Source organism: Saccopteryx bilineata, chromosome 2 (genome assembly GCF_036850765.1).
Source record: "Saccopteryx bilineata isolate mSacBil1 chromosome 2, mSacBil1_pri_phased_curated, whole genome shotgun sequence".
In the NCBI taxonomy this organism is placed as follows: Eukaryota; Metazoa; Chordata; class Mammalia; order Chiroptera; family Emballonuridae; genus Saccopteryx; species Saccopteryx bilineata.
In genome coordinates, this window is record NC_089491.1 from 368,933,339 (window position 1) to 368,959,102 (window position 25,764).

Genomic DNA, 25,764 nt, shown 5'->3' on the forward strand with positions numbered 1-25,764 from the left:
GGAGAGAGCAGAGAAAGGAGAGCAGATAAAGGCCACGTGGAGGAGAGGAGAAGCAGCCAAGATGACGGAGTATTGAAGGAGAAGCCAGTTTGTGCAGAGAGGAGAAGATGGGGAACAGAGGTGAATAAGGCTGGTGAGCTAGAAACCTTTGATCCTAGGAAACTCGGATAAGTCAGTAGCTTTGTGAGCACTGAAGGAGTGGGTTTTGGAGCCCAGTGTGTGTTTTTACTTGCCCACCAGGTGCAAGCTAGGATTAAAGGTAATGGCCCACCAGTTCTTGGCTCCACTGTTTCATTACTGTCTGTCCGAATCAAATGCGAACCTGCATGGGCCAGGCGGCTGTGATGTTGGCCGTGGCTACTGGCTTTACATTTGGCACAGTCTGTGGCAGGATTCAATACAGATAGGCAAGGAGCCACCACCACCTTTGAGTGGTGGAGTAGAGGACTGGCTGCTGTTATGGTTCTCCATGTCTGTCCTTTTGGGGGCTGTAGGCTGGCTGACTTTTACAGCCATGCGTGAGGAAACCGAGAGCTCTGTGGAAGAGGCTGCCTGGGACCTGAAAACCAAGCAGTGGGAGGAGCTGGAGCAAATGTGGGAGAAAGAGATGCCGACCCTGGAGCTGGAGCAAGCATCGAAGAAGGAGGCCGACCAGCTTCATGAGATTTGCTTAGAAATGGAGCAGCCGCTGGAGAAGGAATCACAGGTTTGTGAGTTACAGCTTGCCCTGGACATTGTGGAGAGCCAGCAGCGGCGAGAGGCTGGGGCTGAGGCTGGAGCTGGGCTGCAAGGCCCGCAGAGCAGAAGGTGGTGGCCCGGGGCTCAAGCCCGGCAGCGGGAGCTGGTGTTTTCAGTTCCTCTTTGGAGGATGAGGAGAATCAGTCTGGAGTTGCAATCTGCAGTCTCCAGAAGACGAGAGCCCAGCAGCAAGGAGTACCTACTACACCCCTGGTAGGTCTGCGATTTTTGAGACATAGGGGTGAATGCCATCATGCTCTCTGGAGTAGAGATGGAAATGCTGACTCTCATTGCCATGTGCTCCTCCTTGGGACAGTGTAAGACCTGCCAGGATTGCAGGAATGAGGGGGATGGCTGAGGCCCCACGTGCTTGGACTGATTCCTGGACTACAACCAGAGTGGGCTCCTTTGTTGGATAGACTTACGGATTTTGGACCATGTGAAATACTCTGATGGGGGTGGGGGGCGGCTTTGCTAGAGGCCCTTCCCCTGCCCTGGGAAGATTTTCAAACGGCTAGTGTAAAGCCAGTTGCCACGGCCACCATCACAGCTGCCTGGCCCGTGCAGGTTCGCATTGGATTCAGACAGTCGGTAAAGAAACAACGGAGCCAAAAACTGGTGGGCCATCATCTTTAATCCTAGCTTGCACCCGGCGGGCAAGTAAAACACACACTGGGCTCCAAAACCCACTCATTCAGTGCTCACAAAGCTACTGACTTATCCGAGTTTCCTAGAATCAAAGGTTTCTAGCTCACCAGACTTATTCACCTCTGTTCCCCATCTCCTTCCTTCTCCCTGCACAAACTCTGCACAAACTGGCTTCTCACTCAACACTCTGCCATCTTGGCTGCTTCTCCTGGCCTCCACGTGGCCTTTCTCTGCTCTCTCCTCTAATGATAATCTCAGGAACTAAGAGAGCAAGCTCTCGTTCTGCTCCCATTTTATAGTGTAGAAATCCAAACCTTTAATCCAATATACAAAATAGAGAAGTGTCTAATATCATACAAAGTCACTTATCTGGGGCATGATGGGATTGTACCACCCCACATCAAAAAGGGTGGGGAAGGCTTAGTCCTAAAACCAAGCCCCAGGCTACAAGGATCCTGCCTGCCTTCAGCCCACCCCCAACACACATTAATATCACCTGGGTGACAACTTCCATGTGGGCAGCGCCATCTTTAACAAAATATATTTTATCTGCCCAACAGCTAGAAAGAAGGCCAAGGACATTTTGTGCTTTTGGCAAAGTGCTCAGAGACTGGTGAAATGTACCTTTGTAATTGTTGAAACTGTATGATTTGTGCTGTTGTTGTAATTTGTGTAATGTGCCTAATTTCCTTGTGCAGGAATAAGGGGTGGAATGTTGGTCAAATAAGTTTGTACATATGATATATATGTTTGCTCACTTATAGTTTGCAGTGAGTGTGGGGGACAGGCTGTAAGCAGGCAGGGTCGTTATAGCCTAAGGCTTAGTTTTAAGATTAAGCTTTTCCCCACACCCTTGACTGATTGCATGATGTGGGGTGGTGCACTCTTATAAGGAATCCCATTATGCCTCAGATTAGTGACTTTGTACCAGAGACTTCCTTGTTTGTATATTGGATTAAAGGTTTTGATTTCTGCACTATAAAATGAGGCAGACCAGAAGCTTGCTCTCTCTTGGTTCCTGAGATTAGCATTAGAGGAGAGAGCAGAGAAAGGAGAGAAGATAAAGGCCACGTAGAGGAGAGGAGAAGCAGCCAAGATGGTGGAGTGTTGAAGGAGAAGCCAGTTTGTGCAGAGAGAAGGAGATGGGAAACAGAGGTGAATAAGGCTGGTGAGCTAGAAACCTTTGATCCTAAGAAACTTGGATGAGTCAGTAAACTGTGTGAGTACTGAAGAGTGGATTTTGGAGCCCAGTGTGTGTTTTTACTTGCCTGCCCTGTGCAAACTAGGATTAAAGGTAATGGCCCACCAGTTCTTGGCTCCATTGTTTCATTACGGTCTGTCCGAATTTAATGCGAACCTGCATGGGCCAGGAGGCTGTAACGGTGGCCATGGTTACTGGCTTTACAAACACCCATTGTAGAAAGCAAGAACCCATCCTGACTCCATTATCGAAGGGAGGGGAAGTAACTAACTTGGGGGAGTGGCCCTGGCCCATAGTAAGTCAGTGCAAAGTTAGAAGACACTTTGTGCTCCTGTCTACCTGTTAGGTTTAGGTTCAGGGCTCTTTTAAATCCAAAGCCTCTTTAAACTGAAATTTCCCTCACCCAACCTCCCCCTCCCCTTAAGCAACTTTCCCCATCATGGGAAGGTTCTGGGAAATGTCCTTGAGACAAGGCCATTGGAGGGACCTGAGGGTTTGGAAAGGGAGACAGTCTATGTCCAAAGGCAAAAAACCAAGATATGCTAATCTGGGCAAGTCCAGGTGCACCCAATCCCCTGCCAGCAAGTGCCTGCAGCGATCCCTATATCTAAGGCTCCCTCCCACAGCTTGGGCTGACACCCTCTGTTGATCTCAGTCTGCCTGCAACCAGGAACTTTTAAAATAAATTTTCCTTTCGGAACACTCTAGCCTTGTATTTTCGGTTTGGCTCACAGTTTCTAACTCTTACTACCCTATGCCTAAGGCATGTACCTCTATGCTGTGCCACCCCTGGCCCTCTGTCCTTGTCCCTCTAGCCACCAACTTTTATATTTGCTCCTCTCTCCCCTTGTGCACCACAGCCTGTGTCTTTACCCTCTCTGATAAGCCACCCAAAGCAATGCTCCTAAATTCTGCCCAACAGCACTGCCCCAGACTCCAGAGTCTTGGTCACCCATGGGCTCACTAGGGCTCACCCCCTCCACCCTCACTGCCACCAGCAGCAAGAAGGGTTTATGAACCTGGGTTTTATTCTAAAAATACATTTTCAATTAAAGCTGAGAGGTATGAAAGAATGCTGCCTCTGGCAAGCAGCCCCTCTGAAGCTTTCTTTCAAACAGATGGTTTGTAGCATTTTTTAATTAATGAGAGATGTGCAGATGGGGGCCCTTAATAGCTTGCAGCAAAATCTAGGGGCTGGGAAGGGTTGGAGCAGGCCGGGCCCTGTGCAGGCTCTGGGCCAGGAGAGGCTGCCTGAGCTGGAGAAGGGAGTCCTTGAACCCCGTCTCCTCCGTGGCCAGACTGACGGGCAGCACTTGGACCAGCCCTGAGGATGAGATAGCTTGTACCTGGATTCTGAACCCTGTGTCCCCATGCAGAAAGGAGTGTGGAAGAGCCAGCCACTCTGTGCAAATCTGATGGGCTGAAGAGCTTTTGTAGATCTTGCTTTCGGATATTTTCTGAGTCTCATCCAAATGTCCCTTTCCCCAGATGTCCACCTTGAGCAAGTCTTTCAATGTGTCTGAGCCTTAGTATTCTCGTGGGGAAGATAAGGATTGAAAAATCATAAACCTCTAGGCTTGAAAGGATCATAAAGTCCATGTAATTCAACCACCAGGGCTTGAAAACCTACCAACACTTTCCCACCAACAGGTGGCCTGGTCTCCTACCTTCTGGAACCACAAAGTGGCCAGTTTTAACTGCACTCAACTCTGCTAGAGTTAGAATAAAGTGAACTTTGCCTCCCTGAATTATGATCACTGAAAAATTAAGGAGACAAGTATATGAAGTTGCTTTGTAAACTGACTGTAACTATCTTTGATTACGTGAGCAGATGACCCAGGGCCAGGAGAGGAGAGAGTAGGGATCATTCAAGACAGGGTCCTAGAACAGCATCTCAAAGCCTTGCTGTTGAAGGCCACCAGGTGACAACCAGCCTCTCCTACCCCAACCCACCCAACCCCACCCCAGAAGTCACAAGAGAAAACAGTCAGAGAAAGTGTCCCAAGGTGGGCATTAACCAGCATTCACTCAATCAACAAAAGCTCTTATCATGAGCCAGGAACTGCTGTAGACATGGATGACTCAGCTGGGGACAGAAACCCACCATCCTCCATTTTAGTTCAGGGGAGATGAACGATGAACAAATCAGAATTTTACTTTTTAAATCTCAGGTGGTGATAAGCAGTCCAAAGTAAAAGAAAGCAGAGGATATAAAACAGGGTAATTTTTAAAAAGGAAAATGTAGGCCCTGGCCGGTTGGCTCAGCGGTAGAGAGTCGGCCTGGCGTGCGGGGGACCCGGGTTCGATTCCCGGCCAGGGCACATAGGAGAAGCGCCCATTTGCTTCTCCACCCCCCCCCCTTCCTCTCTGTCTCTCTCTTCCCCTCCTGCAGCCGAGGCTCCACTGGAGCAAAGATGGCCCGGGCGCTGGGGATGGCTCCTTGGCCTCTGCCCCAGGCGCTAGAGTGGCTCTGGTCACAGCAGAGCGACGCCCCGGAGGGGCAGAGCATCGCCCCCTGGTGGGCGTGCCGGGTGGATCCCGGTCGGGCGCATGCGGGAGTCTGTCTGACTGTCTCTCCCCGTTTCCAGCTTCAGAAAAATACAAAAATAAACCAATAAAAATAAAAAGGAAAATGTAAATTAAGTGAGCAAGTAAATCATGCAAGGATTTGGGGACAGTATTCCAGGCTGAGAGAAAAGCAAAGTCCCCACAACAGAACCAGCCGGACAAGAGGAACAGTAGGGAGGCCGATGTGGCTGGAGTGAAGAGGGCGGGCTGTAACGGAGAGCCTCTTAGGCCACTGCAGGGGGTGGGGCCAGACAGACAGGAGACCCCTCTGACAAGAGTATCCTCCTGTGCCCACCGCAGCAGCAGCCCCACTCCCAGGCCCATGCTCTGCTGCTGCTTAAGGGTCTATAAGGACAAGAAGGGGGTAGCAAACTATTTGTCATCCACGGGGACATCACCAAAGAGAAGTGGGATGGTGAGGGAGACTGACTAGAAGGCTGCAGGGACTGAGGAAGGGCTGCTGCATTGTTCATGAGAGACAAGAGGACTTGAATTTCAATGGGGAAGAAGACAAGAACAGAAAATGCAGACAAAGGAAGCAGCGAGGAGAATGCCATATAATAACAGCAGCAAACACCATGTTCCAGGCGCTGTTCTGAAAACTTTATGTTAAGTCTCTTCATCTTCCCAATAACCCTATGAGGTGGGTACTATTATGATCCCCATTTTATAGATGAAGAAACGGAAGCATAGGGCAGGTAGATAACTTACTCAAAGAGTCAGCCAGTTAAGTGACAGAGCTGAGACTCGACCCAGGCAGGCTGGCTTCAGAACCCATGCTCATAGCCACATGGGATGCTGGGGACAGGAACCTGGTCAAAGATGGCTTGAAGAGAAGCAGACTGAGCAAGGGGGTGGGAAGCTCAGGGGACAGTTTGCCTCCCATACTATTTTTCTCTCCATACAATTCAGTGGTGATGTTATCCATTCAGTACAAAGTGCTTTCCTATTTGATCCTCTTAATGACTATAAAGTAGGTACTATCATCATCCCTAATTTTTTTTTTTTTTTTTTTTTTGTATTTTTCCGAAGCTGGAAACGGGGAGAGACAGTCAGACAGACTCCCGCCTGCGCCCGACTGGGATCCACCCGGCACACCCACCAGGGGCGACGCTCTGCCCACCAGGGGATGATGCTCTGCCCCTCCTGGGTGTCGCTCTGCCGCGACCAGAGCCACTCTAGCGCCTGGGGCAGAGGCCAAGGAGCCATCCCCAGCGCCCGGGCCATCTTTGCTCCAATGGAGCCTTGGCTGCGGGAGGGGAAGAGAGAGACAGAGAGGAAGGAGGGGGGGTGGAGAACAAATGGGCGCTTCTCCTATGTGCCCCGTCCGGGAATCGAACCCGGGTCCCCCGCACGCCAGGCCAACGCTCTACAGCTGAGCCAACCAGCCAGGGCCTCATCATCCCTAATTTATTAACCACTGAGAATCAAGCAGTTAAGGGATTACTAGAATGAGACAAAGACAAGATTCAAATACAAGGTTTGCCTGACTCCAAATGCCATGATTTTTCATTCATCCAAAAACATTAATGGGCACCTATGAAGCTGCAAGCGCTGAACCAAGCATTCAGTCATGGGAAAGACACTAGCCTTGGAAGGGTCCCTTGGTTAGCACCCCCATCACATACACCCTGCACTCAGCCCCATAAGGGATATTCATCTTACTCCTGATTAAAGCACGTGAGAGAGCTTAAGAGAGGGGTGGGGAAGGACACTACTGAGATCCTGCTCCCTGCTTGGGGTTTTCATGCCTTGCATCACGGAGCCCTTCCATCGGCTCAGCGGGGGAATGTGGCTGAGAGTGCTTTGCCTATCCAGTGTCACAATTCCCTCCCTCCACAGCATGAGAAACTGGGTTTTATCTCAAGTGCCAATGTGTCTAACGAAAGACTACATTGAAAGCCTCTATTGCAATTAGGTATAGCCATCAGACTAAGCTGTGGCTAACAAAATGTAGAGGAAGTCATCGTGTGGGACTTCTGGAAAAGCTGCATCAAAGGAAAAGACTCCTGAGGTGGGCCCTTTGGCCCTTTCTTCCTTTGTTCTGCTCAGAACTCAGATATAATGGTTGAAGTTCCAGCAAACATCACCGATCATAAAGGGAATTCTGAGGATGAAAATCGTGTGCTAAAATAGTGGAACAAAAAAATTGGGGTCCTGGTTCCCAGATGATACGGAGGAAGCCTGGTCTCCCTGTCTCTGAACGTGAGGAAGAAATAAACTTCTATACTGCTTAACTTATCACTATTCCTGATCTTGGTCTCTAGCAGTAAAATGCACGTCGTAACAGAGATGGTAATTATTAACACCATCTCCATTGCACACTGAGGCTAACAGGATGCCCCAAACCCGAGAGCTAAGTAAGGGAAAGAAGCAGGATTCAAACTTGAATATAACTCCAATATTCCTGCTCCTCCCATCCCTTTGCCTTGTTTACTCTCAATAATTCATGAGAAGGCACAAGCATTAGGGTTCAAAACAGCCAACATCTACACCCCCTGTTCTTATCTTAGGGATGCACATCAGAGCTAATTGTCTTCCTCCTTACTTATGCACTCTAGTAGATAAATTAACCACATACCAGGCAGCAGACAAATTTTTATTTCCCATTTAATATCTCCACAGTCCAAGTCCCAAGGGGCCCGGCTTCCTCAGGGCTCCCAGAAAAAAGTCTCTGAAACTCATTCTCATGCAAACTTCACAATGTACTCTTCTCTAGGGAAAACTGTGTTTATTAATCCCTTAGAATTTTCTAGGTACTAGATAATGGTGTTTGTAAATAAAGACAGTTTTACTTCTTTCTTTCTAATATGGGTACTGTCTATCTCCTTCCTCGTCTGACAGCACTAGCTAACGCTTCTAGTAGTACTATGCTGATGAAAAAGCTAGCAGTGAACATCCTTCTTTGTTCCTGATTTACGTGGAAAACATTCAGGCTTTCACCATTAACTATGATACTTCCTGTGGGGTTTTTGTAGATGTCTTTTATCAGGTTAAGGAAGCTTCCTTCTAGTCTAAGTTTACTGAACTGTATCATGAATTTTGTAAGTGATTTTTGTGTTTTTATTGAGATGATTATGTGGGTTTTGTTCTTAATTATATTGATATAGTACATTATATTAATTGAATTTTGGATGTTAAAACAACCTTTCATTTCTAAAATAAATCCTCCTTGTTATAATGTATAATCTGTTTTCTATGATGTTGGATTCAGCTAGCTAGTATTTTATTGAAGATTTTTGCTTAGATATTGTTCTGTAGTTTTCTCAAGATGTCAAGAATATTATTGTAATCTGACCAGTGGTGGCACAGTGGATAGTCAACCTGGGACGCTGAGAAACCAGGTTTGAAACCCCGAAGTCACTGGCTTGAGCACAGGCTCATCTGGCTTGAGCATAGGCTTACCAGCTTGAGCAAGGAGTTGCCGATTTGAGTGTGGGATCATCGACATGATCCCATCGTTGCTGGTTTGAGCCCAAAGGTCACTGGCTTGAGCCCAAGATCATTAGCTTGAGCAAGGAGACACTGGCTTGGCTGGAGCCCCACAGTTAAGGCACATATGAGAAGCAATCAGTGAACAACTAAAGTGATGCAACTATGAGTTGATGCTTCTCCTCTCTCTCTCCCTTCCTCTCTCTTTCTCTTAAAAAAATGAAAAGAATATTATTGTGTTGGAGGTCCCCAAGACCATCCCCAAGTTCAATGATTCACTAAGAAGTCTCAAAGGACTCAGCATACAGTCATACTCATGGTAATAATTTACACAGAGAGAAGATACAAAGCAAAATCAGCAATGGGAAAGGTGCATGAGATTAAGTCCAGAAGAAACCAAGTGCAGGTTTTCAAGAGTCCTCTCTCAGTGGAGTCAGACAGGATGCTCTTAATTTCCTCAGCAACAAATTGTGACAACAGGTGTAAAATGTTACCAAACAGAGAAGTTCATTAGAACTCCAGTGCCCAGGGTTTTTTTGTTTGTTTTGTTTTTGTTTTGTTTTGTTTTGTTTTTTGGCAGAGACAGAGAGAGTCAGAGAGGGGACAGATAGGGACAGACAGACAGGAACGGAGAGAGATGAGAAACATCAATTCTTCGTTGCAGTTCCTTAGTTGTTCATTGATTGATTTCTCAGATGTGCCTTGGGGGGGGGGCAGGACTATAGCAGACTGAGTGACCCCTTGCTCGAGCCAGCAACCTTGGGCTCAAGCTGGTGAGCCTTGCTCAAACCAGTTGAGCCCGCACTCAAGCTGGTGACCTCGGGGTCTCGACCCTGGGTCCTCCACATCCCAGTCCGATGCTCTATTCACTGTGCCACCGCCTGGTCAGGCTGCCCAGGATTTTTTTTGAGAGGCAAGTCATGTAGGCACCTGATGCATGACATGTACCCAAATTCCATGTTCCCAAAATGAAAGCAAATATTTAGCATAAAGCTGTATTGTTAACAACTTAGCTCAGGCATGGTGAGCCACTTTTATCAGCTAGGGTAGTGGGAACACTCCAGAACTCCAAGTTACCAGATGCCACCAAGAACCAAGTTTGAAATTAGGCCTTTCAAAGGATAGGAGTCAGGCCTTCTATGTTGACATTTTTCTGCACACTTGCATTTAAAACAAAACCTCAGAAAGTAAATAATGCTTATTACCAAAAAAAAAAAAGTAAATGCTAATATTAGAATTTTAGCCACAGGAGGGAGGAAGGATCGAGTGTCAGGATAGTCTCAGTGCCCTGAAACCACACTCCTTTAGCTTACCTATGTGTATATGTAAGGCAAGCCTGCATCTCTAGAGGGTTTAATTTGGAGTGACAGCAAAGGCCTTTCAGTTCATGTCATTGCAGCGCTTAAGCAGAAGTATCTTCTCTGAACTGTGGGCAAAATGGCTTACAAGCCTTGCGGCTTTTCAGCAGCATTAGTCCCCTCACCCTATTAAAACTGCTCAAGTTTCATCAGTCACAGTCTTGAGTAAGGATTGAGAGTATATTACAGGGGTCCTCGGGTTACGACACAGTTCTGTTCCTACTACAGTGATGTGACCTGAATTTGGGTGTAAATCCAAACATACCCTAGCCTAGCCTAAGTCACTTACCTATCCTAACACAGTTGTAAAATGCTAATCTAGAACATAAAAACACGGCCCTGGCCGGTTGGCTCAGCGGTAGAGCGTCGGCCTGGCGTGCGGTGGACCCGGGTTCGATTCCCGGCCAGGGCACATAGGAGAAGCACCCATTTGCTTCTCCACCCCCACCCCCTCCTTCCTCTCTGTCTCTCTCTTCCCCTCCCGCAGCCAAGGCTCCATTGGAGCAAAGATGGCCCGGGCGCTGGGGATGGCTCCTTGGCCTCTGCCCCAGGCGCTAGAGTGGCTCTGGTCACGGCAGAGCGACGCCCCGGAGGGGCAGAGCATCGCCCCCTGGTGGGCAGAGCGTCACCCCTGGTGGGCGTTCCGGGTGGATCCCGGTCCGGCGCATGCGGCAATCTGTCTGACTGTCTCTCCCCGTTTCCAGCTTCAGAAAAAATACAAAAAAAAAAAAACACAACTAAGCCAAAAATGGCATAGGTAAGCGTATTGAGGGACGCCAACTCCCTCACTCATATACCACACGCAACCAAACTACTTTGCCCAAGTAGTTTGTAAGTACAATGCTAACGGCATAAGTCGAAATACTCACTTCTCAGTTTTTTTTAAGTTTTTATGGGAGTGAGTGTAGCAAATTCGAAACGTCATATGTCGTGACTGTCATAACCCAAGAACCCCCTGTATGTCAAAAGAGGGTACAGAAAATCACACAGTCATTGAGTACAGACTCAAGCACCAATCTGCCTCCAGGCAGCAAAATCCTGGTTTCACAATCAAAGCAATGATAACACTTCTTTAGCTCCCAGGGTAGACCCAGAAGCTGGCAGGGTTCTTGTCACTAGTTGATTTTACTCAACTTATGTCACAGACTGCACCACTAACCTCTCATGTGTACCATTGATGGTAATATAAATGCTTGTTAAGCACAAAGTATGGGCCCAAATGTGTGAAGCAATTTCACATACTAACTTATCCTCCCAACAGTCCTATCAGATAGGCTGGCCCCAGGTCACACAGCTAATAAATGGCAGAGATGGAATATGATCCCATGCACTATGGCTCCAGAGCCAGCACAATCCCACTTCACAAAGACAACTCCATAACAGAAGGGGTTTCCCTTCCCACAGGAGAGTCCATCAAATTCTCTGACCTGGACTAGGGGTAAGGTAGGGTAGAATACTTCTTGAGGCTGAAGTTTTGTAAAGACAAAGAGCCAGGTAATACAACAATAATATACAAATGGGTAGATTGCTGAACAAAGCTACCTTCAGTGGTACATCCAAAGGACATCTCAAAATGCAGCAGTATTCCTGGCTGTCACAAGGAATGAGGCTATACTGGCCTTTAGTACAGAACGCGAGGAATATTAAATATCCTACAATGGATGGAACAATCTACACCAATGGTTTTTAATCGCCAGTCCACAGAGCAGTACCAGTCCACTGGAAATTTCATGCTGGTCCTTGAAAGAATTAACCACCCTGATGTTGTATAATTATAAATTCTCTATAAAACTACCGGTCTACACAATGAATGATGCCTCGCTATGCCAACAGCACACCCAGGGACAAACACTACATAAAAACTGGCCCTTGTGTTTATTTTTTCTTTCCACCCCCAGTTCCCTCCTCCTTTTCCCCCTCCCATTAAGTTCTACCCCGCTTTCCCTCTGGCTATTGCTACCCTATTGTCTGTATATATGTGCTATGTATATATGATTTTACAAACTGGCCCTTGTGTATAGTTTCAGGGCTACAGGAGTAAGAGGCAGTAGGAAAGATCACTTTAATCACACTGCTTTCAAGCCTTATGCTATGAATCTTGAGCTATTGTGAAGCACCTGCCAGGCAAGCATATGGCCCAAACCTGTTCCTCAACCTCCACATCTAGATTAATCTACAAGGCATGGACGAGAGCCAGATTCAGGCCCACAGGCTATTTGTCCAACAAGACACTTGGCTCCATCCTGGCCCAGGCAATGAGCAGACATAGGGCTATGCCAGCTGATTCTTGGACTAAGCGATTGAGAAATGTTGTGAAAGTCTCAGAACAGAGAAGACTGTGGTCATCACTCATTGTAACTGTCATCAGCTCAGTCCTGTAGTGTCAAGGACTCTACTGAGCATGAAGACATGGCAAGTCAAGTCACAGAAAACCATTCATACCATCTGTGGGCTCTAGGGAAATACCGCGCTCTGATACTTCCCTTCTCTGTCCTCAAATATATGACCCCCAGTAAAGGCTCCAACTCAGGTGCCCAAGTCTCCTTTCTAAAAAAAAAGGCTAATATTTATGAAATAACTAAAGAGCAGTATTATCAAGAATCAACAATCAAGTCTATGTTGCATGGCAACCTTTACAAATTGCTTGGCAGCATATGTTTGCTTCTCACTAAAGCATTAATCTACTGTTTTGTTTTGTTTTTTTCTTTTGAGAGTGAGAGAATGAGAGGGGCAGATAAGGACAGGCAGGGACAGACGGACAGGAAGGGAGAGAGATAAGAAGCATCAATTCTTTGTTGTGGTCCTTTAGTTGTTCATTGATTGCTTTTTCATATGTCCCTTGACTGGGGGGTTCCAGCAGAACGAGTGCTCACACTAGCAACTCTGGACTCAAGGCAGCAACCTTGGGCTCAAACCAGCGCCCATGGGGTCATGTCTATGAACCCATGCTCAAGCTAGCAACCCACATTCAAACTGGTAACCTTGGGGTTTCGAACCTGGGTCCTCAGCATCCCAGGCCGATGCTATATCCACTGCGCCACCCAGTCAGGTACTAAACCACTGTTCTTTTAAACACTAAAACATTCATCTTTCAGTTTCCCCTCTCTGTCTCTTTCCTATATAGCTTAAACATCTGGTCAGGAAAGGCATGATTGAGGATAAAACCTAATTAATGAGGCACTTGATTTCCTCGTTGATAAACTTAAAGACCTCAATATAGAACAGGATAAAGAAAGCAAGACTATTTATAGAGTCAGTGGTAATGTCCTTAATGAGTGTATCCTTGTTCCCCTAGATCTCTTTGACAATTACATAGACAGCTGTAAAGGAAGAGTGAATGGATTGTTACAAGGCCTTAATACTTAGAGATATTAAACTGAATTATGTTAAAGAGCCAAAACCCTGGGACGGTAGTGGTGGTGTGGGAGGCTAGAAGGGTAGTAATGTATGACTATCAATCAGGATCAAAAGAAAATGATAGTAATGGCACCAATAAAGTGATCTCAAAAAAATAGTTATTGTTCTAAAAAGGGCTGTAAAAAAGACAAGTAAGAAACAAACTGTTAGGAAAATGACAGACAGGGGGATAACGATTCCTGGCCCACAATATTTTAACCGAAACTGAGGGATTTAGAAAACAAACTTAAGATAAAGTCTTTTTTCATTTCTAAGAGAGCTGTCATGAAGTTTTTACAAATGAGAAAATTAGTTAAACAATTTACATTAAAAATAGATAGGTCTGCCTGACCAGGCAGTGGCGCAGGGGATAGAGCGTTGGATTGGGATGCGGAAGGACCCAGGTTCGAGACCCCAAGGTCGCCAGCTTGAGTGCGGGCTCATCTGGTTTGGGCAAAGCTCACCAGCTTGAGCCCAAGGTTGCTGGCTCGAGCAAGGGGTTACTTGATCTGCTGAAGGCCCGCGGTCAAGGCACATATGAGAAAGCAATCAATGAACAACTAAGGTGTCGCAACGCGCAACAAAAAACTAATGATTGATGCTTCTCATCTTTCCGTTCCTGTCTGTCTGTCCCTATCTATCCCTCTCTCTGACTCTCTCTCTGTCTCTGTAAAAAAAAAAAAAAAAAGATATGTCTGACAGTTATAACACATGGCAGGTTTAGCTAATGCGGACAAACTTCCACCTCACACTCAATTCACAAACAGGAAAATACCAGATAAAATGCAGCATGTTTGAAACTACATGGCTCATTCTGAGATACTACTTCATACTCGTTTGGATAGCTATTATCAAAAACATAGAAAAGAAGTGTTGGTAAGGATGCAGAGAAATTAGAACCCTTCTGCACTGCCAGTAGATATGTAAAATGTATGGTGGTTCCTTAAAAATTTAAACACAGATTACCATATGATCCAACAATCCCAATTCTGGGTACATACTGAAAAATGTGAAAGCAGGGATGTAAATAGACATTTATACACACATACTGATAGCAGCATTACTCACTATTGCCAAACAGTAGAAGCCATCCAAATGCCCATCAACAGATGGATAGAGAGATAAAATGTGGTATAAACATACAATGGAATATATCCAGTCTTAAAGAGAAAATTCAAACACTTGCCACATGGATGAACATGGATGAACGTTGAAGGCATTATGCTAAGTCAAATAAGCCAGTGACAAACACTATGTGATTCTACTCAATAGTCAAACTCATAGAAACAGAAAGTGGAATGTCATTTGACAGAAGATGGGAGAGGAGAATGGGGCATTAAAGTTTAATGGGTAAAAAGTTTTAGTTTTGAAAGAAAAAAAGTTCTTGAGCCTTGGCCGGTTGGCTCAGTGATAGAGCGTCGGCCTGGCGTGCAGGAGTCCTGAGTTTGATTCCCAGCCAGGGCACATAGGAGAGGCGTCCTTCTGCTTCTCCACCCCTCCCCCTCTCCTTCCTCTCTGTCTCTCTCTTCCCCTCCCGCAGCCGAGGCTCCATTGGAGCAAAAAAGATGGCCCGGGCACTGGGGATGACTCCTTGGCCTCTGCCTCAGGCGCTAGAGTGGCTCTGGTCGTGACGGAGTGACACCCCAGATGGGCAGAGCATCGCCCCCTGGTGGGCTTGCCGGGTGGATCCCGGTCGGGCACATGCGGGAGTCTGTCTGACTGCCTCCCCGTTTCCAGCTTCAGAAAAATACAAAAAAAAAAAAAGTTCTCAAGATGAACAGTGGTAATGGTTGCACATCAACGTGCATATACCTAATTCTACTACACAGTACATACTTTCAATGGTTAAAAAGGTAAATTTTATGTTCTGTATATTTTATACAATTTTTAAAAATCAATAAATTGCCAAAAACAAAACAAAAAAAAACCAAATGGCTGAAGTTAAATTAGAGAAAGATTTTTCTCAAGAGGAAAAAAACAAAACGCAGTGGTAAACTCTACAGGTGAACTGTAGAAGACTGGAAAAATAAGAAAACTAGATATAAAATCTAGTCTAGGTGTTAAGCTTTTAATGCCCACACAGAAACAGCCACACTCGAGGGAAGGCCCTCACACAGGGGCCCTAGAAAAGCCACCTTTCCATGTGGCGAGACAAACTCGACCCACCTGCCAAGTGAAATATCGGTAGTAAGGAAACTTGCTCTTTCAGAGCTCCTACACGAAACCGAAGCCCCAGGCTGCATAGGGCTCAGATGCGGATCAATAATGTATACTACCTGAGTTTTTAAAAAGGTAAAAATGGGTCCCATGCTCTATAAATTGCTTATGAGAGTGCAAACTGGTATACCCTCCCCCATGGAGGGGAATTTGGCAATGCTACCGTATTATAAGTCATATACAACAGCAGAAAACAACGGAATAATATTTTCAAAGTACTGAGAGAAAATAACTGTTAACTCAGATTCACCACCTAGCTAAATGACCACCCAGGAGAGGGCAATTAAGACTTTCTGGGGGAAGCAAAATGAGAATAGCTACGCACCAGGACTACAGATATACTTGAGAAAGAAAGAACGTGAGCCCAGTGGAAAGAAGACAGTTAAAAGAAAGAATGGTGAACAAATGGATAAATATGTGAAAAATGTAAAAAAAAACAAACCTAGCTATATATAACAAAAAAAATTATTATAACTAATTTAGGGGATGTAAAAGATAAAATGAAAGTAATATATTGAAGGAAACGTGAAACAAAAGGGAATGATTATATTAAACTGTTTTGGTTTTTTTAAGCGAGAAAGGGGGAGGACAAACAGGAAGGGAGAGGGAGATGAGAAGCATCAACTCATAGTTGCGGCACCTTAGCTGTTCACTGATTGCTTTCTCATAAGTGCCTTGACAGGGGTGGAGAGGACTACAGCCAAGCCAGTGACTGGAGCTTCAAGCCAGCAGCCTTTGGGCTTAAATCAGCGACCATGGGGTCGTGTCTATAATCCCACACTCAAACCGGCGACCCCGAGCTCAAGCTGGTGAGCCCTCACTCAAACTAGATGAGTCAGGGCTCAAGCCAGCAACCTCAGGGTTTCGAACCTAGGTCCTCAGCGTCCCAGGCCAATGCTCCATTCACTGCACCATCACCTCACCCAGTCAGGGTATATTAAACTGTTTTTAAACTTTGTATTATTAGGTAGAAGCAGAGAATAATTACCATATTAACTATGTAAGTTAAAATTCTTGAAGTAGGCCTTGGCTAGTTGGCTCAGTGGACAGAGCTTCGGCCCAGTGTGTTGATGTCCTGGGTTTGACTTCCGGTGAGGGCATACAAGAGAAGTGACCATCTGCTTCTCTGCCCTTCTCACTTCCCATTTCTCTCACTCTTCCCCCCACATAGCCAGTGGCCTGATTGGTTCGAGCATTGGCCTCAGGAGCTGAGGATAGCTCAGTCGATTTGAGACTCGGCCCCAGATGGAGGTTTCTGGATGGATCCGGGTCAGGGTGCATGCAAGAGGCTATTTCTCCTCCTCTCATTTAAAAAAAAACACACAAAATTCTTGTTAAAGTGAAAATAAGAGATACTATTTCCAAACTAGGAGAGGAAAAAGAGAAGTAATGGATTAAATTTTAAAATTGGATCAATTCAATAAAAGATAGTAAAAGGAGAAAAAGCATAAAAAAGAGGAGTAAGCATTCCCTGACCAGTATATACAAAGGTTGCCCAGGGCACATTCAGAAACGAACCAATGTTTCCCTCTCTCTCTCCCCACTTCCTCACTCTCTAAAATCAATAAATAAAAAATTTAAAAAAAGAAGTACTATTGATAGATAGTCACAGGGATATAAAGTACAGTATAGGGAATATAATAAAAAAAGAGGGGTAAGCAGAAAGTATCAAAATTATACAGTAAAAATAAATTCAATATATCAAGAATCATTAAAAAATTAATTAAACTTGGAGGCCCTGGCTGGTTGGCTCAGCGGTAGAGCATGGTCCCCATCGTGTGGATGTCCTGGGTTTGATTCCCGTCGGGGCACACAGGAGAAGTGACCATTTGCTTCTCCACCCCTCCCCCTCCCCCTTCTCTCTTCTCTCTCTTTCTCTCTCCCTCTCTTCCCCTCATGCAGTCAGTCACTCAATTGGTTCCAGTGCATTGGACCCAGGCACTGAGGAGGGCTCCATGGAGCCTCTGCTTTAGGCACTAAAAATAGCTGGGTTGTAAGCATGGCCCCAGACAAGGGTTACCAGGTGGATCCCGGTCAGGATGCATGCAGGAGTCTGTATATCTCCCTTCTTCTCACTTGGAAAAGAAGAAGAAAAAATGTTTAACTGGATTTTTAAAACTAATAAATAAATATCTAGTATTGACTTTTTAGAGGCATACTTAAAACCTAAAAACAAACATAAGAGGATATGAAAAGATATACTAGAAAAATATTATCCTCTCTCAACTGCCAACCCTACAGCCCCCCATACCAAAAAGAGTGAGTACCACTAGAGCAGTGGTAGTCAACCTGGTCCCTACCACCCACTAGTGGGCGTTCCAGCTTTCATGGTGGGTGGTAGCAGAGCAACCAAAGTATAAATAAAAAGATAGATTTAAGCCCTGGTCGGTTGGCTCAGCGGTAGAGCGTCGGCTTAGCGTGCGGAGGACCCGGGTTCGATTCCCGGCCAGGGCACACAGAAGAAGCGCCCATTTGCTTCTCCACCCCTCCGCCGCGCCTTCCTCTCTGTCTCTCTCTTCCCCTCCCGCAGCCAAGGCTCCATTGGAGCAAAGATGGCCCGGGCGCTGGGGATGGCTCTGTGGCCTCTGCCTCAGGTGCTAGAGTGGCTCTGGTCACAACATGGCGACGCCCATGATGGGCAGAGCATCGCCCCCTGGTGGGCGTGCTGGGTGGATCCCGATCAGGTGCATGTGGGAGTCTGTCTGACTGTCTCTCCCTGTTTCCAGCTTCAGAAAAATGCAAAAAAAAAAAAAAAATAGATTTAACTACAATAAGTTGTTTTATAAAGATTTATTCTGCCAAACGTAGCAAAAATCCGACATAAAGTACTTGGTAAGTAATTATTATTATATGCTTTAACTTGCTGTAACTCTGCTCTGTAAATTTTAAAAAGTAAAGTTACTTCCCTACTTTATAAATTACCATTACTGGGGAACCAGTAGGCAGTTAGAAAATTTTACTACTAACAGCGATACAAAAGTGGGCAGTAGGTATAAAAAGGTTGACTACCCCTGCACTAGAGTAATACAAAACTTTGACTTTAAGAAAAAAAAAGCAGTATTTTGTAGAGGGCTTCTAGAAAAATATAAATGATCAAAACAGACCCAAAAGGGAATAAATAGAAAACTCAAGATCTAAGCAATAAGAAAACTGAATCAGTAGTCAAAAATCTAGCCCTCCCATTTAAAAACATTGCTAGACCAAGACATAGCTGTCAAGTAAAATTTAACACTCATCTTACACAAACTATTCCAAAGAAAAGAAAAAGAGGATGCCCTGGCAGGATAGCTCTGTTGGTTAGAACATCAGCCTGAAGCACTAAGGTTGCTGGTTCAATCCCCAATCAGCGCACATACAGGAACAGATGTTCCTCCCTCTCTCCTTCTCTTTCTCTCTCCCCCTTTCTCTCTGGCTAAAATCAATAAATACAAAATTTAAAGAAAAAAGAAAAGAAAAAGAGGATTAACTCCCCAATTCATTCTATAAGGCCAGAGCAGGGGTCAGGAACCTATGGCTCTCGAGCCAGATGTGGCTCTTTTGATGGCTGCATCTGGCTCACAGACAAATCTTTAATAAAAAAAATAATAACATTAAAAATATAAAACATTCTCATGTATTACAATCCATTCATTTCCTACTGCTCATATTCATGGTTGCGGGTGGCTGGAGCCAATCACAGTTGTCCTCTGTGACAACACCAAATTTTTATTGGCTAATGTGTAATGTACACAGGTCATTGTATGGCTCTCACAGAATTACATTTTAAAATATGTGGCGTTCATGGCTCTCTCAGCCAAAAAGGTTCCCGACCCCTGGGCTAGAGTATCACTGATAGAAAAATTACGTAAGGATAGAACAAGTAATATTGTAAGACCAATTCCATTTATGAACACATACAAAAAAAGAGAAATATTAGCATCCTCCAGCAAGTATAAAAATACACTACAGTTAGTGCTCAACTTACAACCACGATTGGTTCCGACAGGCCAGTCGTAACACGATTTGTTCGTAAGTTGAGTAGGCTATACATACACTATACATACAGTACTGTGAAATGATGTTATAAAAATCTTTAAGTCATATTTTATCATAATTTTCTTTCATTATTGTTATATATCATAATTTTCTTCGTTCATTTTATGCCATTTGTATCATCTCTACACCATTTTGTTTCTTATTTTTACATTCGTCAGGTTTAAGTAAAACACTGCATTACCAATACAACTGGTTTAATATTTGCAAAGACAATTTCCTCTTGGTAGACATCTTGGGAGGGGTTTGATGAAAAATATCCAAGACACAAAACACAAATTGCTGTACCGAGTCTGGGATAACAGTTGAAATGGTGCACGTGGAGATGGTAGTGCTGCCGGAAGCTGGTCCGCACTGTCGTATGCCCAGCTGGGCAACGCTTGCGCTGCCAGACACGGAGCAGTCGTGGCTAGTGCTTGTGGTCGTAAAGTTGAATGGTCGTAAGTTGCATAGGTCTTAAGATGATCAATATTTGTATTTCATCAAATTGAAAATGTCACTGATTATAAGACACTATTACTTTATATACTGAGAAAGAAAAATGCTATCACTTCAACCATAACATAATGCTTTTGTATCATTCATACATTTTTAAAAAAATTTTATTTCTTGTGAGAAAGAGAGAGAGAGACATCGATTTGTTGTTCCATTTATTTATACATTCATTGGTTGATTCTTGTCTGTGCTCTAACCTACGGGATCAAACCTGCAAACTTGGCATGTCAATTACATTCTAACCAAATGAGCTACCAGGCCAGGACCTTATCATTTATAGGTTTTGTGTTTTGTTTTGTTTTTCAAGTGAAAGGAGGGGAGAGAGTGAAATAAACTCCTGCATGCACCCCACCCACCAACCTCTGTCTGGGGCTGATGCTGAATCAACCAAGCTATCCTCAGCGCCCAAGGCCAACGCTTGAACCAATCAGGCCACTGGCTATAGGAGGGGAAGAGGGAGAGAAAGGGGAGATGGAGGGGAAGAGAAGCAGATGGTCGCTTCTCTTATGTGCCCTGATAGGGGGAATTGAACCCAGGATGTCGAAGTCCATATGCCAGGCTGATGTTCTATCCACTTAGCCAACTGGACAGGGCTCATACATTTTATTTTATTTTTTATTTTATTTTATAGTTACTGAAGAAGGTTTTTAGGCTTATTTATACAGGCTGTTATCAACTATCATTCTTTTTTTGTGTGTGTGTATGTGTATTTTTCTGAAGCTGGAAACGGGGAGGCAGTCAGACAGACTCCCACATGCGCCCAACTGGGATCCACCCATCACGCCCACCAGGGGGCAATGCTCTGCCCATCTGGGGCGTTGCTCTGCTGCAACCAGAGCCACTCTAGCGCCTGGGGTAGAGGCCATGGAGCCATCCCCAGCGCCCGGGCCATCCTTTGCTCCAACGGAGCTTGGCTGCGGGAGGGGAAGAGAGAGACAGAGAGGAAAGAGAGGGGGAGGGTGGAGAAGCAGATGGGCGCTTCTCCTGTATGCCATGGCCAGGAATCGAACCCGGGACTTCTGCACGCCAGGCCGACGCTCTACCACTGAGCCAACCGGCCAGGGCCTCAACTATCATTCTTATACATTCATAACAAGAAAAACATAAACATAATTAGGCATGATCTTCACATTTACAGTCTTAACTCTTCTGAATCACTTTACAACTCAGAGTTTTTGATATTCCTTCACACTATCAAGAGGTAATAGTATAACAGTTCATAATAGAGTTTCAACCATTCTCTCTGGCATTTTCCTCTAAGTCACTGAGGCACATTCTGAAAGTTTTGATGCTGAATTTTTCTTAAACTTACTAGAAGATAGCACCTAAACATTTTCAGGCACCAATCAAGATTTATAGCCCTTCTTTAAATGGTCCTCAAATGGTTGTAAACCAAAACACTAAGGAATTTCAGGTGACCAAATTAAAACAAGAGCAATTAGGAGATGTCACTGACTATAAAACATATTCCAATTCCACAAAGGAAAATTTGCATCTCAAAATCAAATATAGTATGTCACAATCAAATAGGGTTTAGCTCAGGAAGGCAAGAATGATTTAACATTAGAAAATCTATTAAAGTAGGTCACCGCATTAACAAACTAAAAAAAAAAAAAAAAAACCTCAATGTATGCAGAAAAGCATTTGAGAAAATTCAAGTCATAACTTTTTTTAAAACCTCTTAGCAAAACAGAAATAAAAAGGGACAACCTTATGTAGCTAACTGCTAACATTTCACAGTGAAAAACAAACAAACAGTAAAATACTAGAAACATTCTCTTTAAAGGAAAGAACAGAATAAAGATGACTGCCATGATTGCTTCTACTCAATATTATAAAAGTCTTAGCTAACTCAGTAAGACGGGAAAATGGTAGAGGTGGTACAAAACCTGGAAAGGAAAAAAGAACTAAACTATTATCAATACATAACACTCCACAGAGCATCTATAGTACAGCAAGCAATATTTTGAAAATTTAAGTTATGTTTTTAAAAATCCTATTCATAATAGCTTCTAAATCAGAATAAACATAACAAAAGATATAATGCATTCTTATAGGAAATGTTTAAAGCTTTATTGAAAACAAAACATGGACTAATAAAAAGAAACTGAGGTACTTAGTAAGATATAAATGAAGTGATATAAAATATTTATGAGTGGGAGGAATAAATATATATATAAATATGTATGTGTATACATAGTCATTTCTAGCTGAAATAATCGAAGAAATCACGGAACAGATTGGCCTGGAAGAGAGAGGCAGTGGGAGTACCAGTGACCTGGGAGAGGTCCCCATCCATGCCACCCCTAGGGAACCCTGCTCTGGATGGGGACCACTCAGCTCTGCACCGGAGATTGTACACAAGGCCTAGCAGACGGACTCTGATGGGGAAAGTGACCAGGTTTCAGCCACATCCTCAAATCAGGTGCAGTCACCAGTCAGGGCGCACATGCGCAACAATCCCCCATACAAGATCTCCACTTAGGAGAGCAACAAGCACCTGTCGCAACCAGCTGACATCCGGCTGCCGGAGGGCTACTTTGAGAATCTGACCTTCAATAGCCCCATCTTTGACAAGCCCCTCAGTCACCACTTCCACCATGTCAGCCTGTTCAAGATTGGCTTTGGGAAACTGGAGACCTACATCACACTGGACAAGCTGGGCAAGAGTACTTATGCCACCATTTACAAGGACAAAGGCAAGTTCAGAGACAACCTTGGGGCACTCCGGGAGAGCAGACTGGAACATGAAGAGTGGGCACCCTGCACCATCATTCAGGAAGTATTCCTGCTCAGGGACCTCAAACACGCCAATCAGGGCATGCACTATTCACACAGTCCTTTACACTTGTCTTTGAGTACTTGGACAAGAACCTGAAGTAATAAGAAAGATGACTATGGGGAACATCATTAACATGCACAATATGAAATTGTTCCTGCACAAGCTGGTCCATGGCCTGGCCTACTGCCACTGGCAGAAGATGCTGTGCCAGGACCTCCAGCCCCAGAACTTGCTCATCAACAAGAAAAGAGAGGCCTTGGCCAGACAGCTCAGTTGGTTAGAACATCATCCTGATATGCCAAGGTTGCAGGTTCAATGCCTAATCAGGACACATATAAGAATCAACCAATGAATGCATAAATAAGTAGAAAATAAGTCAAGGCCCTGGCCAGTTGGCTCAGTGGTAGAGCGTCGGCCTGGCGTGCAGGAGTCCCGGGTTTGATTCCTGACCAGGGCACACAGGAGAAGCGCCCTTCTGCTTCTCCACCTCCCCCCTCTCCTTTCTCTCTGTCTCTCTCTTCCCCTCCCACAGCCAAGGGTCCATTGGAGCAAAGTTTGCCCAGGCGCTGAGAATGGCTCTGTGGCCTCTGCCTCAGGCACTACTAGAATGGCTCTGATTGCGGCAGAGCGACGCCCCAAGATGGGCATGCCGGGTGGATCCCGGTCGGGTGCATGTGGGAGTCTGTCTGACTGCCTCCCCGTTTCCAACTTTGGAAAAATACAAAAAATACAAAAAAAAAAAAGAAAAGAAAAGAAGTCAATATTTCTCTCCCCCCCCCCTCCTCTCTCTCTCTCTCTCTCAAATCAATCAATAAATTTTTTTAAAAGAGAAACAGGGAGAGAGAGGAGAGCTCAAGCTGGCCAACTTTGGCCTGGCCCAGGCCAAGTCAATTCCAACAAAGACCCTACTCCAATGAGGTGGTGACACTGTTGTACCAGCCCCTCAACATCCTGCTCAGGTCAACAATCTACTCCACTCAGATTGACACGTGGGCTGTGGATTGCATTTTCTATGTGAGTCTCTTCCTGGGCTCCATATTGGAGGAACAGCTACACTTCATCTTCTGTATCTTAGGAATCCCAACAGAAAAAATGGCCAGGCATCCTGCTCAATGAAGAGTTCAAGACATACAACTACCCCAAGTACCATGCCAAGGCACTTTTGAGCCACGCATCCTAACTTGATAGCAATGGGACTGATCTCCTCACCAAACTGCTGCAGTCTAAAGGTCGCTATTGGGTCTGGGAAGAGAATGTTATGAAATACCCATTCTTCTACAGTCAGGGGGAGCAGACACACAAACTTCCTGCAATACTTCCCTATTTGCACTAAAGGAGATCCAGCTACAAGAGGAGGCCAGCCTTCACTCTTTGTCAATGCCTGACTCAGGCAAGACAGCTTTCCATGTGGTATACACCAAGTTCTAAGCCACAGAACAAGACCCCAGCAGGCAGTGGCTGGAGGGATGCCACACCCCTCAAAGGACAGCCCTCAACTGCATCCTCCCTGCTTCCTGCCTGCCTACCTGATTCATGCCCACATGCTCCCTGATGCCTGTCCAAAAATCTGACCATTGGCCTGTCTACTGGGTTCTAACAAAGCTCTCATCACACCTTCAAAAAACAAACAAAAAAGAAGCCACAGGTTAAAGACAAAGAGAGAATCTTAAAAACATCAAGAAAAAAGGAGTTAGTTGTTAACAAGGGAGCACCCAAAAGACTGTCGTCAACTGATTCCTTAACAGAAACTTCACAGGCCAAAAGGGATTGGCAAGTAATAGTCAAAAGTGACGAAAAGCAAGGACCTACAACCAAGATGACTCTACCCAGCAGAGCTATCATTTAGAACCTAAGGACAAATAAAGAGCTTCCCAGAAAGGAAAAAGCTAACGAAGTTCATTACCACCAAACCAGTATTAAAGAAATATGAAAGGGTCTTCTTTAAGAAGAAGAAAAAATAAAAAATAAAATAATAAGATGGCAATAAATACAAATCTATGAACAATTACTTTAAATGATAAAATCTTGTCATCTGCAACAACGTGGATGGACCTTGAAGGTACTGGGCTGAGTGAAATAAGTCAGACAGAGGAAGACAAATGCCCATGATTCACTTATATGTGGACTCTACAAAAACAAACAAGCACAACAGAACCAGATTCATAAATAAAGAGAACAGCCTGACCAGGCGGTGGTGCAGTGGATAGAGCGTCGGACTGGGATGCGGAGGACCCAGGTTCAAGACTCCAAGGTCGCCAGTTTAAGCGCAGGTTCATCTGGCTTGAGTAAAAAGTTCACCAGCTTGTACCCAAGGTCACAGGCTCAAGCAAAATGGGTTGCTTGGTCTGCTGAAGGCCCATGGTCAAGGCACATGAGAGAGCAATCAATGAACAACTAAGGTGTCGCAACGAAAAACTGATGATTGATGCTCTCATCTCTCATCTCTCTCTGTTCCTGTCTGTCTCTATCTATCCCTCTCTCTATGTCTCTGGAAAAAAAACACAATAACAACAACAAAAAAACAACAATAAATAAAGAGAACATTTTGACAGCTGCCAAATGGGAGGTTGCGTTGGGAAGATGGGTGAAAAAGATGAAGGGATTAAGTACAAATTGGTAGTTACAGAATGATCACGGGGATGAAAAGTACACATAGGTACAATAGTATGGTAATAACTATGTATGGTGTTAGATGGGTACTAGATTTATCAAAGTAATCAGTAAGTTATGTAATGTCTAATCATGGTTCGTACACCTGAAACTAATATATTGTATGTCAACTATAATTGAAAAATAGAAATTATTTGAAGCTAAAATAAATAAGTTAATTAATTAATGTAAAATGAATAACCAAAAGACCTATCAATGGATAAATATAGTACATATAGAAATATACT

At 44.7% G+C, this 25,764-nt stretch overlaps 1 pseudogene; it reads left to right on the forward strand.

The window, feature by feature from the left end:
* The first annotated feature begins 514 nt into the window (after positions 1 to 514).
* On the forward strand, positions 515 to 24,295 carry LOC136322663 (cyclin-dependent kinase 16 pseudogene; annotated as a pseudogene).
* The last annotated feature ends 1,469 nt before the right edge of the window (positions 24,296 to 25,764 follow it).